We start from the raw sequence: 13,381 nt of genomic DNA, 5'->3' as shown, positions 1-13,381 counted from the left end.
GCTGTTTTTGACATTTTAATGATCCTTGTACCTGGACCCACAAGTCTCTTTGAAGCTCCACCTTTTCTAGCTTTTCACTATTTAGGAGGTTCCCTGTTCTATCCTTTTGAGGTCTAAAGTGGATAACCTCAAATTTGCCACAGTTTTGCCCATTCGCTTAATCTCTCAATACCTCTTTGTAATTTTATGCTCCCATCTACATTGCTTACTATACTGGCTATCTTTGTGTCATCAGCAAATTTGAATATGTGGTTTTCTATTCCATCATCTAAGTTGTTAATAACTATGGTGATTAGTTGAGGCCCCGACACAGAACCTTGTGGAACACCATTAGTCATATCTTGCCAATTAGAGCACCTGCCCATTATCTCTCATCTAGGTCTCCTTCCACTCAGCCAATTTCATAACCAGGTCAATAGTTTGCCTTCAATTCCATGAACTTCAATTTTAGTAAGTCCGTTATGAAGGACTTTTCTGGGAGTCCATATAAATAACATCCATAGACATTCCCCTGTCCACCACTTTAGTCACCTCTTCAAAAATTCAATCAGATTCATCAGGAAAGACCTACCTTTCACAAATCCATGCTGGTCCTCTCTGATCAGCTGAAAATTGTCAAGGTGTTCAGTCACCTGATCCTTAACAATAGACTTTAGCAATTTCTCAACAACAGATGTCAGGCTAACTGCTTTCTTTCTCTCAATTTTCCAATCTCTAATCAGGAACCATTCCTTTACAGAACTTTGGAAGATTATAGTTAGGGCAACTGCAATGTTCGCACCCACTTCCTTTAAACCCTGGGATGGAAACCATTTGGTCCTGGGGATTTGTCACTCTTTAGTGCCATTATTTTCTCCATTACTGTTTCCTTGCTTACATTAATTTTGTTGAGTCCCTCCCCCTGATTCAATATTAGTTTCCTTGGGATGTCCGGCATGCTGACCTTTTTCTCTACTATTAATACTGACACAAAGTAATTATTCAGCATGTCAGCCATTTCCTCATTTTCATTGGCAATATCATCACTATTAGTTGTCAAGGGAGTCCACATTGCTCCTGACCACCCTTTTTATTTCTAATATAATTGTAAAAAGTTTATCGTTTTGATTTTGATATCCTTTGCAAGTTTCTTTTCATACTCCCTTTTTGTAGCTCTTACTATCTGCTGCTCTTTGAATCTTTCCCATTCGCCAGGATCTGTGCTATTTTTTCCATTTCTGTACACCTTTTCTTTCAGTTTTATGTTGTGTCTTACCTCTTTAGTTGTTCATGGCTGTCTCTTTTGGCAAGTAGAACTCTTGCCCTTCAGGAGTACCAACTGGTTCTATATAGTATTACATTTGTTTTGGACACTCCCACTGATCTTATGTTGAATTACCCGTTAGCAGACTTGCCCAGTTTACTGTGGACAGTCTTTGTCTCATTCTATTGAAGTCAGCCTTACCTAAAACTAGAACTTTAGTAGCTGTTTCATGTTTCTCCCTTTCAAACACTACTTTGAACTCAATCATATTATAGTCACTATTTGATAAGTGTCCACGCACTGTTAGGTTGTTAACTAAATCTGGCCCATTACTCATCACTAAATCTAATATGGCCTGCCCCTTGTTGGTTCTAGAACTTGTTGCAGAAAACTATCCCAGACATTCTCAAACTCGGTATCTTTCTGACATGTGCTCATCTGCTATACAAAAGTTAAAATCACCCATTAAAACCACTCTGCCCTTGCTATATGCTTGTCTAATCTCAGCATACAAGGTCCCACTTCAAGCTACTACCACAGGGCCTATACACAGCTCCCAATACAGCCTTAATTCCTTTTCTGTTTCTTAATTCTGCCCATGAAGTCTCTACTGCCTGCTTACTTCTCATTATCTCCTCCCTTATCATTGAAGTGATCTGATCCTTAAACATTAAGGCTACTCCTCCCCTCTACCATTTTCCCTATCTTTCCTGTAGACCTTATCACTTGGTATATTTAGTTCCCAGTCCTAACCGTCTTGCAGCCATGTTTCAGTAATGGCTACCATGTCATACCCTCCAAGTTGAATTTGCAGCAGCAATTCATTTAATTTGTTCCTTTGTGTGTTTGTATAAAGAATGCTTATTTGGGCCACACACCCTAATCTGTCCTCTGCTCTAATGTTTTGCTCACATTGTTTCTTATTTCTTTCTCCTGGTTTAATTACTTTACATCTTTTAGTTTTCCCTTTACCTGCAGTGCTTAAAGCACAATATCTGACTGTTTTTGAAGTATTATCTATAATACCTTTTCCACCTGAGCTCGCCCCTCAATGTACTAATTTAAAGTCCCTGTGACCACGCTATATATCCTTTCTGCTCATACCCTGGTCCCAGTCCAGTTCCATTGGAGTCCATCCCAATAGTAGTTCCTTCGTCTCCCAGTAGTAGTGCCAGTGTTTCATGAAATGAAACGCCTCTTTCCCACACCGCTCCTTAGCCACGTGTTCACCTCCCTAATCTGCTTATTCCTATGCTAATTTGCAAGTGGTTTAGGTAATAATCCAGAGATTATAACCCTTGAGGTCCTGTCCTTTAATTTAGCTCCTTGTTCCTGGTATTCTCCAAAGAGGACCTCTTGCCTTCTCCTTCCTATGTTGTTGGTCCCAACGACTGGATCTTCCCTCTCCCTCTCCAATATCATTTGAAGACAGTTCGTGATGTCCCCCCACCCTGGCACCAGGTGGGCAACATACCACATGGGACTCTTGATCTTGCTTACTAAGAATGCTACCTGTCCCCCTAATTACTGAATATCCTACAACTACCACCTTACACTTCACCTCCTGCTCCAAGGTGTCATGGCCAACATTCTGACTACCCTTCCAACAGTCTTTATCCTTATCCTCACAGGTAGGAAGCATATTGTACCTGTTGGATAGAATCAGTTTCTATGCTTCCTCGTTTTCTATCTCACTTGGATTCCTCATATTCTATACACCATCGGCCACACCAATCCCGCAATAAACCTGAACCTCTCTACAAGGTGTGATCAAAGTCTGGAACAAACTGTCCAGTTGCTGCTCTCCCTCCCTTATGTGTCGGAGCGTCTCCAACTCTCACTCCGCTCAATAATTCTGAGCTGGAGAGATTTGAGATGGAGGTATCTGCAGCAGATGTGTTCGCTCGGGAAAGTCTCACTCTCCACAAACTTCTACATACTACAGTCCTGACACACAACCTGCTCTGCCATATCTTAGTGTGGATTATTTTTATTATTTGTATTGAGTTTCCTTGTAGGGTTTAAGTAAATTCAGTAGTTGAACTTCCCACATGCATGCCACTGAACTTTTCGAAGTTAAACATCATTTACCAGTTTCTGGCCCAATCTCCACCACATCTAAGTCTAAGTAGTCAAGCATCCTATGTAGTCCTGACCTCTGCATAAAATTCTGGTAACATCTGCAAACTTGTGAATCCTTCCCACAACACCTACAGCTAGATCATGAATGAAAATAGCAAAGATCCTAACACCGATCTCTGTGGGACATGGGACAACAATGTAACCAGGCGCTCTCCTTAGTCAAATAGCTTCCCAACAGTCACTAGCCAGTTTCACACCACAAGAATGGGTGAGATACTAGAATCAGTAACTGTGAAGGCACTACCTGCAGCAAGATCATTCCAAGCAACTGCAGGAGATCACTGAGGAGGATCCATCTCCCAATTATCACTACCAACATGCAAATCACTGACACATTGTTTGTATTTCTTCCTGTGCGTCCCTGTGTTTGTTACTTTGTGTTTGTGTGTGACGCAGTGTGTATATTTTAGCTGTATGTGCTTGTGTCAGTTGTGTGTGTGTGTGTATCAATGTATATGCAACTGTGTGTGTAACAGTTTCTGTGTGTTTGGCAGTGTGTCTGTAACTGTGTGCCATTGTATATTTATATTTGTGTGTCAGGGTATATCTGTATCCGTGTGTATGTTAATGTGTATCTGTGTGTGATTGTTTGTGTCAGTGTGTATCTGTATGTGTGTTATGCTCGGAAAGGACGGTGATGAAATAAACAATGAACTGGAGGAATTATGAAATAAAAGAAATAAAAATGAACTGAACCACAAGAAAATGGACACATTTGTACCATAGACAAAATAGAGTAGAGGTCAGGTGACCCCTCCTGCACTGTCAGTAAACACATCCATCTGTTGAGGATGAAACTTGTTAACCTAATTTGAATTAGCTCTAGGGAGAACTCATTGAAATTGAAAGGAGCCCATTACATACTGATGACTCCTATCTACAGGAATGAACGAACAGAGGTTCTGTAGACAGACTGACTTCACAGCCCAAACTAAGATGAATAGGTGTGAAGTAGCACCATTGTAACAGAACGGTCCCCATCCAGACGCCAACATATCCTGGACCATTGTGTGGTCTCCTGACAGAGACTTAAATGTGATGAATTTTTAGCTTAAAAGGTAGCCTTCCAGAGAGAGAGGGGAGATCAACCAAAGATCACAGAAAGACAGTTCCAGCCAGAGGCTGTGAGATACATGGTCCAGCTAAGCAGAAGAACCCTGCTGAATAACAACTTGAACAACCACTGTAGCAGAGAAATTGCAAAGTGACTTTGAGACTCTTCATCTGTGAAAGTAAACCAGATTCACATCACAACTTTGGGCTGAATTTTAGCGAGAGAAAACTACAACACTGCAGCAATTCCAAGACGGGGAACATTCAGGCCTGCAACATTGTTATAAAATTTCCTCCCAAAAGAAACTCTGAAGGTTCTTCAAGCAATGGTCTCTTGTACAGTAATTTGGTCTTTAATTGTATCCTACCCATTTTTCTCTATTGATCTGTTCTTGTGTATGTATGTGTGCGTGAATGTATACATGGGTGAGATTGTGACCATTTCGGGGATTGTTTAAAAATAAATAGTTATTTTAATTTTTTTAACCTATGAGAAAACCTGTCATTTATCTGTTTGTTTGACCTGAAAAACACTCAGGGACTAATACACCATTTTTAACAAAACACAGTGGCGCAGTGGTTAGCACTGCAGCCTCACAGCTCCAGCGACCCGGGTTCAATTCTGGGTACTGTCTGTGTGTAGTTTGCAAGTTCTCCCTGTGTCTGCGTGGGTTTCCTACGGGTGCTCCGGTTTCCTCCCACATGCCAAAGACTTGCAGGTTGATAGGTAAATTGGCCATTATAAATTGTCCCTAGTATAGGTAGGTGGTAGGGAAATATAGTGACAGGTGGGGATATGGTAGGAATATGGAATTAGTGTAGGATTAGTATAAATGGGTGGTTGATGGTCGGCACAGACTCGGTGGGCTGAAGGGCCTGTTTCAGTGCTGTATCTCTAACTAACTAACTATCTGTGGTCAGTTGGGAGGTGAAAAGTGGAAGCCACCCACACCACTTACCATCTGTCCGTAATAGTGTGTTATGTGTAGCTGTATCTATGTCAGTTTGTTTCTGTAATGATCAGTCATTCTGTACTTATATCTATTTGTGTCAGTGTGTATTTCTACCTGTGTGTCAGTGTGCATCTGCACTATGTATAGGTGTTTATCTGCACCTGTATGTGCTTGTGGCAGTATGTAATTGTATCTGTGTGTGCATGCATTTGTGTTAGTGTCAATGTGTTTGTGTGTGTGTATGTATGTGTGTATTTGTATATTTGTGTGTGTATCTGTGTGTGTGTTTGTATCAGTATGTATCTGCATCTATGTGTGTTTGTATCTTTGTGTGTATCTCTGTGCTTGTATCATTCTGTATCTGCATCTATGTATGTGTGTTTGTGTTTGTGTGTCTTTGTATCTGTATGTGTCAGTGTTTGTGCATGCGTGTGTGTCAGTATCCATCTATATGTGTGTCAATGTCTCAAATGTTGGTTGCTAGGCACTGCAGTATCAGTGATATCATAAAACAGTGACATTTACATGAGTATTGTGATGTCATGCAACATAACCTAGCAGCAGTGAAACATCTAGTATTGGTTGCCATGCCAATCAGTCAGTGAGCAAATTGATAACCTCCCCATGAATCTGACCAGCACAGGTTCGTGTCCACTGTTGAAACTGGACTGAACCATTTAACTCAGCCATCCTTCGAAGACAAAGTGCTCTGATACATCACCAGGGACAGTTGGGGACCACAGGTGGGTGAGCAGTGATGAAGGAAGAGTTTAATTTACTGCTGGAGAGGACTCATGTGCTGGAGCTCCAGATTAGGAACATGGGAACAGGAGGAGGCCACTCAGCCCTTCGAGCTTGTTCCACCATTCAGTTTGATCATGACTGATCTGTACCTTAACTCCGTCCACCCATCTTGATTCCATAACCCTTGGCTAACAAAAATCTATCAATCTCAGTTTTGAAATTTTCGATTGACCCCCAGCCTCAACAGTGTTTTTGGGGGAGAGAGTTCCTGATTTCCACTACCCTTTGTATGAAGAAGTGCTGCCTGACATCACCACTGAATGGCTAAGCTCAAACTTTAAGGTTATGGTCCCTTGCTCTGAACTCCCCCGCCAGAGAAAATAGTTTCTCTCTATCTTTAATCATCTTAAAGACCTCAATTAAATCAGCCCTTAATCTCCCATATTCAAGGGAATACAAGCATAGTCTATGCAACCTGTCTTCATAATTGAATCCTTTTAGCCCCACTGTCATTCTGGTGAATCTGTACTGTACCCCCTCCAAGGCCTATCTTTACGACACAATATGGACTTACCAATCTTTATCTCTCAGTCAATATCTTTAACCAACAGATTATCTGGTTATTATCGCATTGCGGTTTGTGGGAGCTTGCTGTGTGAATATTGGCTGCACCATTTCCTGTATTATATTAGTGACTAGACTTCAAAAGTACTTCATTGGCTGTCAAGTAGTTTGTGGTGTCCTGTGGTCAAGAAAAGTGCTACATAAATGTCAGTCTTTTGATGTGAAGAAATCTGGTAACAGATTGTTAGAGTATGTGTACCAGGGACACATATACACGTCACTATGGAAATTTGTGTAACTAGCCGTATATCCATTAGAGCACAAAAATACATCAAAAGTGATGTTAGAAATTGAAGATCGACAGTGTGTTCAAGGACATTTTAAATTGTATACAGCAGGCTGGATATTGTCCAGCCAGCAAGAGCAGGAGTGGAGGCATGGGGTGGGGGCAGAAAAATCATGATGGACTTGCTCACCGGGAAATCCGATGTCATGATGTCAGTTCTGGATTTTGTCAATGGAGGGAAAGCCACCCAATGTAACAGCACTGTAATTTAAATTGGTGAACAGCTAGTTATAATACATTTGCATTAAAGTGATCACAATTTTATGTGGGTTTAAATTTAGTCAACGGCACCTGGGGATCAGTTGATCCAAGGGTCTGGTAGGCTCTTTGTAGGGTGTAAGGGTTGGGTGGGCACAGTTTTGGGTGCAAGGGCCAGGTGGGAACAGTATTGGGTGCTGGGCACTCTGCAAAGGTGGGCACTGAGGGGCATTAGCACAAATTCTGAGGGGAGTAGCAACAGGAAGATCCCAAGGCCTGTTCGTCTCTACAAGGACAGCACCCTGGAGGGGTACTGATCAGATGGCATGGGACACAAACACCCCATCTTTGTGGAGCCCTGTGCCGCGCAGCAGTGGCTCAGAGGGAGGGAGGGCCAGGATGTAGCTGGGCTCGCCTGTGTAGCTCCAAGAGGAGAGCGGCAGCAGTTGGGCACGCCAAGAAGGGCCCACCCCCGCCAGACAGTGTATCAGACTTAACTCAACTACCTCCAAATGTCCTAGCAACAGTGTCAGCGAAGACTGCAGCTCTCCAGGGAGGCCATCAACGTCTTATACACCATGCTGCAGGACAAGGTGCGACTCATGGACTTTGGTGGAAACCCAATGCTCACGGCCCTGAAGATCAGCATTGCACTCAATTTCTACGCATCTGGATCTTTCCAGGGATTCACTGGGACATGTGTGAGGTCTCCCAGACAGCTGCATCAAGGAGGTGACTAATGCCCTGTTCAAAAGGGCTGGCATTATGGTACTTGACCGACCCAGACAGTCAGGTGGAGTGGACCATCAGATTTGCAGCCATTGCTGGAATCCCCCAGGTGCAAGGTGTCATTGACTGCACAAAAGTTACATAGTTACATATATAGTTACATCATATTTACAGCACAAGAAACAGGCCATTCGGCCCAACAGGTCCATGTTGGTGTTTATACTCCTCCCACCTTACTTCACCTAACCCTCTCAGTTTATTCTTATACTCCTTTCTCCCTTGTGTGCTTATTTAGCTTCCTCTTAAATGCCTCGATACAATTTTCCTCAAGTACAGCACGTGGTAATGAATTCGACGTCCTAACCACTCTATGGGTAAAGAAGTTTCTCCTGAATTCTCTATTGGATTTATTAGCATGTGGCCATCAAGGCTCCCACGGAGCAACCGGCGGCCTTTATCAACAGGAAGGGCTTCCATTCCATCAACGTTCAACTGGTCTGTGACCACTGAAAGTTTTTCCTAGAGGTGTGTGCCTGCTTCCCGGGAAGCAGCCATACTTTGACAGTCCCAGGTGCCACAGCTTTTCAGGCCCCTTGCTCGCCTTCAGGGATGGATTCTCAGGGATAATGACTACCCATTGAAGACATGGCTACTGACGCCTATGAGGAACCTTCACACTGCAGCAGAGGAGAGGTACAACACCTGCCTCGGGTCCACCCGAGTGACCACCAAGCAGGCCATTGGGCTGTTGAAGATGACATCCCAGTGTCTCGATTGATCCACTGGAGCCCTGCAGTATGCCCCAGCGAGGGTCTTTGTATCGTGGTGCTCTGCTGTGCTCTGCACAATCTAGCACTGCAGAGCAGGAGGCCTTGCATGAAGAGGACACGATTGGTTGCCAGTCCTCATCCAATGAAGAGGATGTGGAGGAGGCTAACGAGCAGGGACCACTGGATATTGATTCCTTGCACCGGAGGCCAAGGCCATTGAGAGACATGCAAGGGAGGCAAAAGACAATCTCATACATACCCACTTCCTGTCACTACAATGGCCTCTCAAAGTGAACTCAATAAGGACTCAGCTTGTCACCTCTTTTCTATCTCAATTCCATGCCTAGCACCCAGCTTCACTCTGACACATTGGAGACGCTTACTAAACGTGGCCTGTGCCTACACTGACAGCCCATTGAGGGAGCAAGGGTGAAGGCAGCATCTCCCAAATCAAGCATGAAAGAGTGAGCATTTTACAACAATGAATGTGAACTCTATTTATGACCCTAACTGCAGAAAACAATACAACAGAGAACAAGGGTAGCCTCAATTATTACACCATTGAAGCTCCGAGTGCACTTAGGTGCTCTTCTTTTTACGTTTTTATGTGCTTCTACGTGGTGTGATCCCTGCGCTGGCAGCTGAGTTGGGATGACTTTGGTGGCTGTCCTCTGGGTGCCTGAGGCCTGGAGGATCCCAGCTGGCTGAGGGGTTCCTGCAGAGGTGCAGGAGACTCCTCAGACATTGCGGCTACTGGAGCTGGGCTCACTGGTGGAGGGGCTGAGGAGCCGCTGTCCACACTCAGAGCACCCTGAGGGGAGCCCCCAGATGTGGAGGGCAGTGTCTTCACCTCCCTTTTAAGTCTCACTTGAACCTCCCTGCTGACCAGAGAAGGATGAGGAGCTGGAGAAGACTCCATGCGCCTCGTCCTTCTCTCACCTTGCCACTGCTGCATTGAGCCCATGGCCAAGGCGATGGTGTGCAGGTCTGCGCGCAGCTGTGGGATTTGACCCTTCATGAGGGTTGCCAATCTCTCGATGGAGGAAGCCATGTGCTAATAGGCCTGAGACACGGAAGCACTCGTGGCATGGATGGACTCCTCCATTGTCCACTCATGGCTGTGCATGGCCTCTGGAAGCTCCACTAGATGTTGCCTTACCGCTCTCTGCAACTCCAGCATGCCCTGTGCTGCCGACACCAGAGGCTGATCATCAGCCTGGGGCTCGGCAAGGGTCTGGCCACCCACAGTCCTCTGACCGTCAGTGTTCTTGGCTATCCCAGCCTCCGTCAGCTGCTTAGGTGCATGTATGATGCTCTCACCAGCCTGTGACCCTGAATCGAAGCCCGAGCACATACCCATTGAGGTGAAAGTATCTGCGCTGGTGGAAGGTGCAAGAGAATGATGTAACGGTGCATACTCTGACTGTTTCTCCTATTCCTCAGAGGTCACAGCTGTCCTCATCACAACATCAGCACGAGCTTCCTACAGACGATGACCTGCATGAGAGAACACGAACATTTGTGGGTTAGGTTGTTCAGATCTTCTCATGCCAACCACGCGTAATGTGGATCTCCAGTAGTGTGGTGCAGGACACGGGAACACAATGGCTCCTCACTTTCTTGTGCGGACACTTCAATCTCATCATCTGCAATTGCACAGCCACACTAGCTCCAGAGCCTCCTTTTCAACTGACGTCAGAGGACGTTTATCAGGGATCTCACAGTTAGTCCTCGACGTCTCCCTGGTGTTATGGGCTCGTTTCTCCTGCAAGTGGAAAGAGGGACATAGACTTCACGGGAAGAGCAACAGAATAGTAATGATACTGGCAGCCCCTCACCCCCTAATGAGACCACCTAAATGGCTTCTCCCCACGTCTGCTCTCGGGGGACATAATGGGGCTAAGCTGTGAAAGATGGCAGCCTGTCGCCAAGAGGCAGCCATGCATCTGCCAGGATGTGGTGATGCCTAACCTGATTGCCACCGCCTTTGTGGGCACTCCCTCCCCATGTTGCGTTCCCTCCCGCATAGCCACATGCAAGCCCCAGAGAAGAGAGAGGTATGGAGGACTCACCTTGGCGGAGCGAAGGAGTAACTGATCCTCTGCGACACTTGAGCCAGCTCTGGGGGATGACCCCATGGCTGCTGACCTCCTCTGTGATCTTCAGCCAGGCTTGCTAGGTCAGGCAGGCAGATCTCTTCTTGCCATCCCTTGGAAAAAAGACCTCCTGCCTTTCCTTTGCAGCCTGAAGGAGAATCTCCATGCAGGCATCACTAAACCATGGGGCCACCTGGTGTCTTGCCTCAGACATGATCCCAGTTTGCTCCCACTCCTTCCAGATGGTCAGCAGCAGTGGTGCAGGAAGGTCCAGGAGTTCCAGCTACAGCAACAAGAGCAACAGTGGTGCAGAGGGGTCCAGCAGTAAGACAGAACATCAGAGGGGCCAGCAGCACTGCAGGCTCAATGCCTCACCAAGAGACCTCAGTACAAGCAGGGCTGGCAGGGCTTTAGAAATGGTGCCAGCACCTGCGTTGCAGTCATAGGACGCCACCATCCTGCAATAGGACGGGCCCCACGCCTCCAAGATGTTAAGTGGCCAGCTGCCACGTGATCGCAGTCAGACGGAAGCACACGTCACATATGGTGACGGCGCCCATTTCCGGGGCCGCTGCCAGGACCCATGACGGGATGACAAAATTCAGCCCAGCAAAATAAAGTGGCTGAGAAAGGAAATGTGGAGGGTGAAATTGGTCTTCATTGTGAGTGCAAAACAACTGATGGAATCAGCAGCCTGTTTTAGACCCCAGGCCATTTTCTTCTCCACTGGGTGGATCTGCTGATTTGCCATCACCCACTCTACACTACTGCTACAGGCGAATTTTGCTCCCGCGTTTTCTTTTTTACATCAGTTTCTGCTGTCATCTACCGACTAAAACCGAACAAATAAAACCAGACCATGGTGCCACCTCATTAAATTTCAAAGTGAGCATTTATTAACATCACTGTGTTAGCCAATGAATTGAAGGCTGGGCTGGCAGGATAGGACTTAGGACAAACCAGCAGAGTCTACTTACACAGATTCTCTACGAACTACAGCAAACAGACCAAAACCACAGCACAGTCTTGCGATAAAAGCAGAATTATTCCTCTGGAAAAATACAGTGAGTGGAGGATAGTTACATAATACAGATTATGTGCATAAACTCAACACTAATTATTTGCAGTAGTGTGGTCTCCAAGCACAATTGACTGGAGAATTACCCAATGATCTCCATTTTGGTCAGGAATAGTGGTGTACCTGTCTAGAGCCTTAAATTTCCCCTCTCTATATTTGTAAAACCTAAGATGGAGACATGCAAATTAGAGCAACTCAGTGATGGAATGTAGTTTCTTGAATGATAAACTATTGAATGCAATCTACTAAATTGTACCATTCTTTGTTGGATTCTATCAACAGAATAGATTTTTGCTTTGAATAAACTTTTAAAACTGGGCAGCTTAGTAAAGGGGAGGTGACTATACTAAATGCTTAAATGGGGTTTTAATGTGGGAATCCATTCAGTTTCAGGTATCATTGTGAAACTGGTCTGTCAGTAAACAGTGAACAGAAGAGACAGATGGAAAACAGCCTCATACTAAACACGGATAGCAAGTAAACATTACTAAAGTTAACCATTCAGCAAACTACTAGTTATATTTTGAGAAAGGCTCAGGCCTTTACGTATAAACTTTAATGATAACATTTAACAACACAAAGGAAAATTCAATGGCTAAATTTAATCATTTAACTGTTAAATATTTTCTGTATTTTGGTGATAGAAATTACAGTTATTGCAGAAAATGGCAGATGGAAAATATTTTCGGAAAGTGTTTTTACCAATTAGTGAGAACTTTGTGACTACATTGCATAATCAGAGTGATGAGTTTACAGAAGCAAATCCCATTATAAATGTGGCCTTAGGAATTTATTTTTTTATTTTATTTAGAGATACAGCACTGAAACAGACCCTTCGGCCCACCGAGTCTGTGCTGACCAACAACCACCCATTTATACTAATCCTACATTAATCCCATATTCCCTACCACATCCCCACCATTCTCGTACCACCTACCTACAGTAGGGGCAATTTACAATGGCCAATTTACCTATCAACCTGCAAGTCTTTGGCTGTGGGAGGAAACCGGAACCAATACAAAGTGACATAAGATTTTTCAGAAGAAAGTAATAGATTTCTCCAAGGTTTGCTCAAAGTGAGTTAGATAATTCACTGACGTTTATGAACTGCACATGCTCAGACTGCACAATCCAAATTCAGCTCAAAATGTCACAATTCTAGACAAATCTACGTCCAAGCTTTTGGGAGTCAAAAATAAATATTTTAATGAGGGCATTAGGAACATAGGAAGATAGGAACAGGAGTAGGCCATTCAAACCCTCGAGCCTGTCCCGCCATTCAATGAGATCATGGCTGATCCACGACCTAACTCCATATACCTGCCTTTGGCCCATATCTCTTAATATCTTTGCTTAACAAAAATCTATCTATCTCAGATTTAAAATGAACATCTGTTCTAGCTTCAACTGCTGTTTGTGGGAGAGAGTTCCAAACCTCTCCCAACCTTTGCGTGAAGAAGTGCTT

The 13,381-nt window shown here is 44.5% G+C and overlaps 1 protein-coding gene across 1 annotated transcript in view; it reads right to left on the bottom strand.

The window, feature by feature from the left end:
- Positions 1 to 13,381, bottom strand: part of setd6 (SET domain containing 6, protein lysine methyltransferase) — a 101,870-nt gene that overhangs the window by 57,403 nt on the left and 31,086 nt on the right. The window lies entirely within an intron of this gene.

Source organism: Heterodontus francisci, chromosome 17, assembly GCF_036365525.1.
Source record: "Heterodontus francisci isolate sHetFra1 chromosome 17, sHetFra1.hap1, whole genome shotgun sequence".
In the NCBI taxonomy this organism is placed as follows: Eukaryota; Metazoa; Chordata; class Chondrichthyes; order Heterodontiformes; family Heterodontidae; genus Heterodontus; species Heterodontus francisci.
Note: the sequence above shows the minus strand (reverse complement) of the source record. Positions and strands in the feature narration are given on the sequence as shown.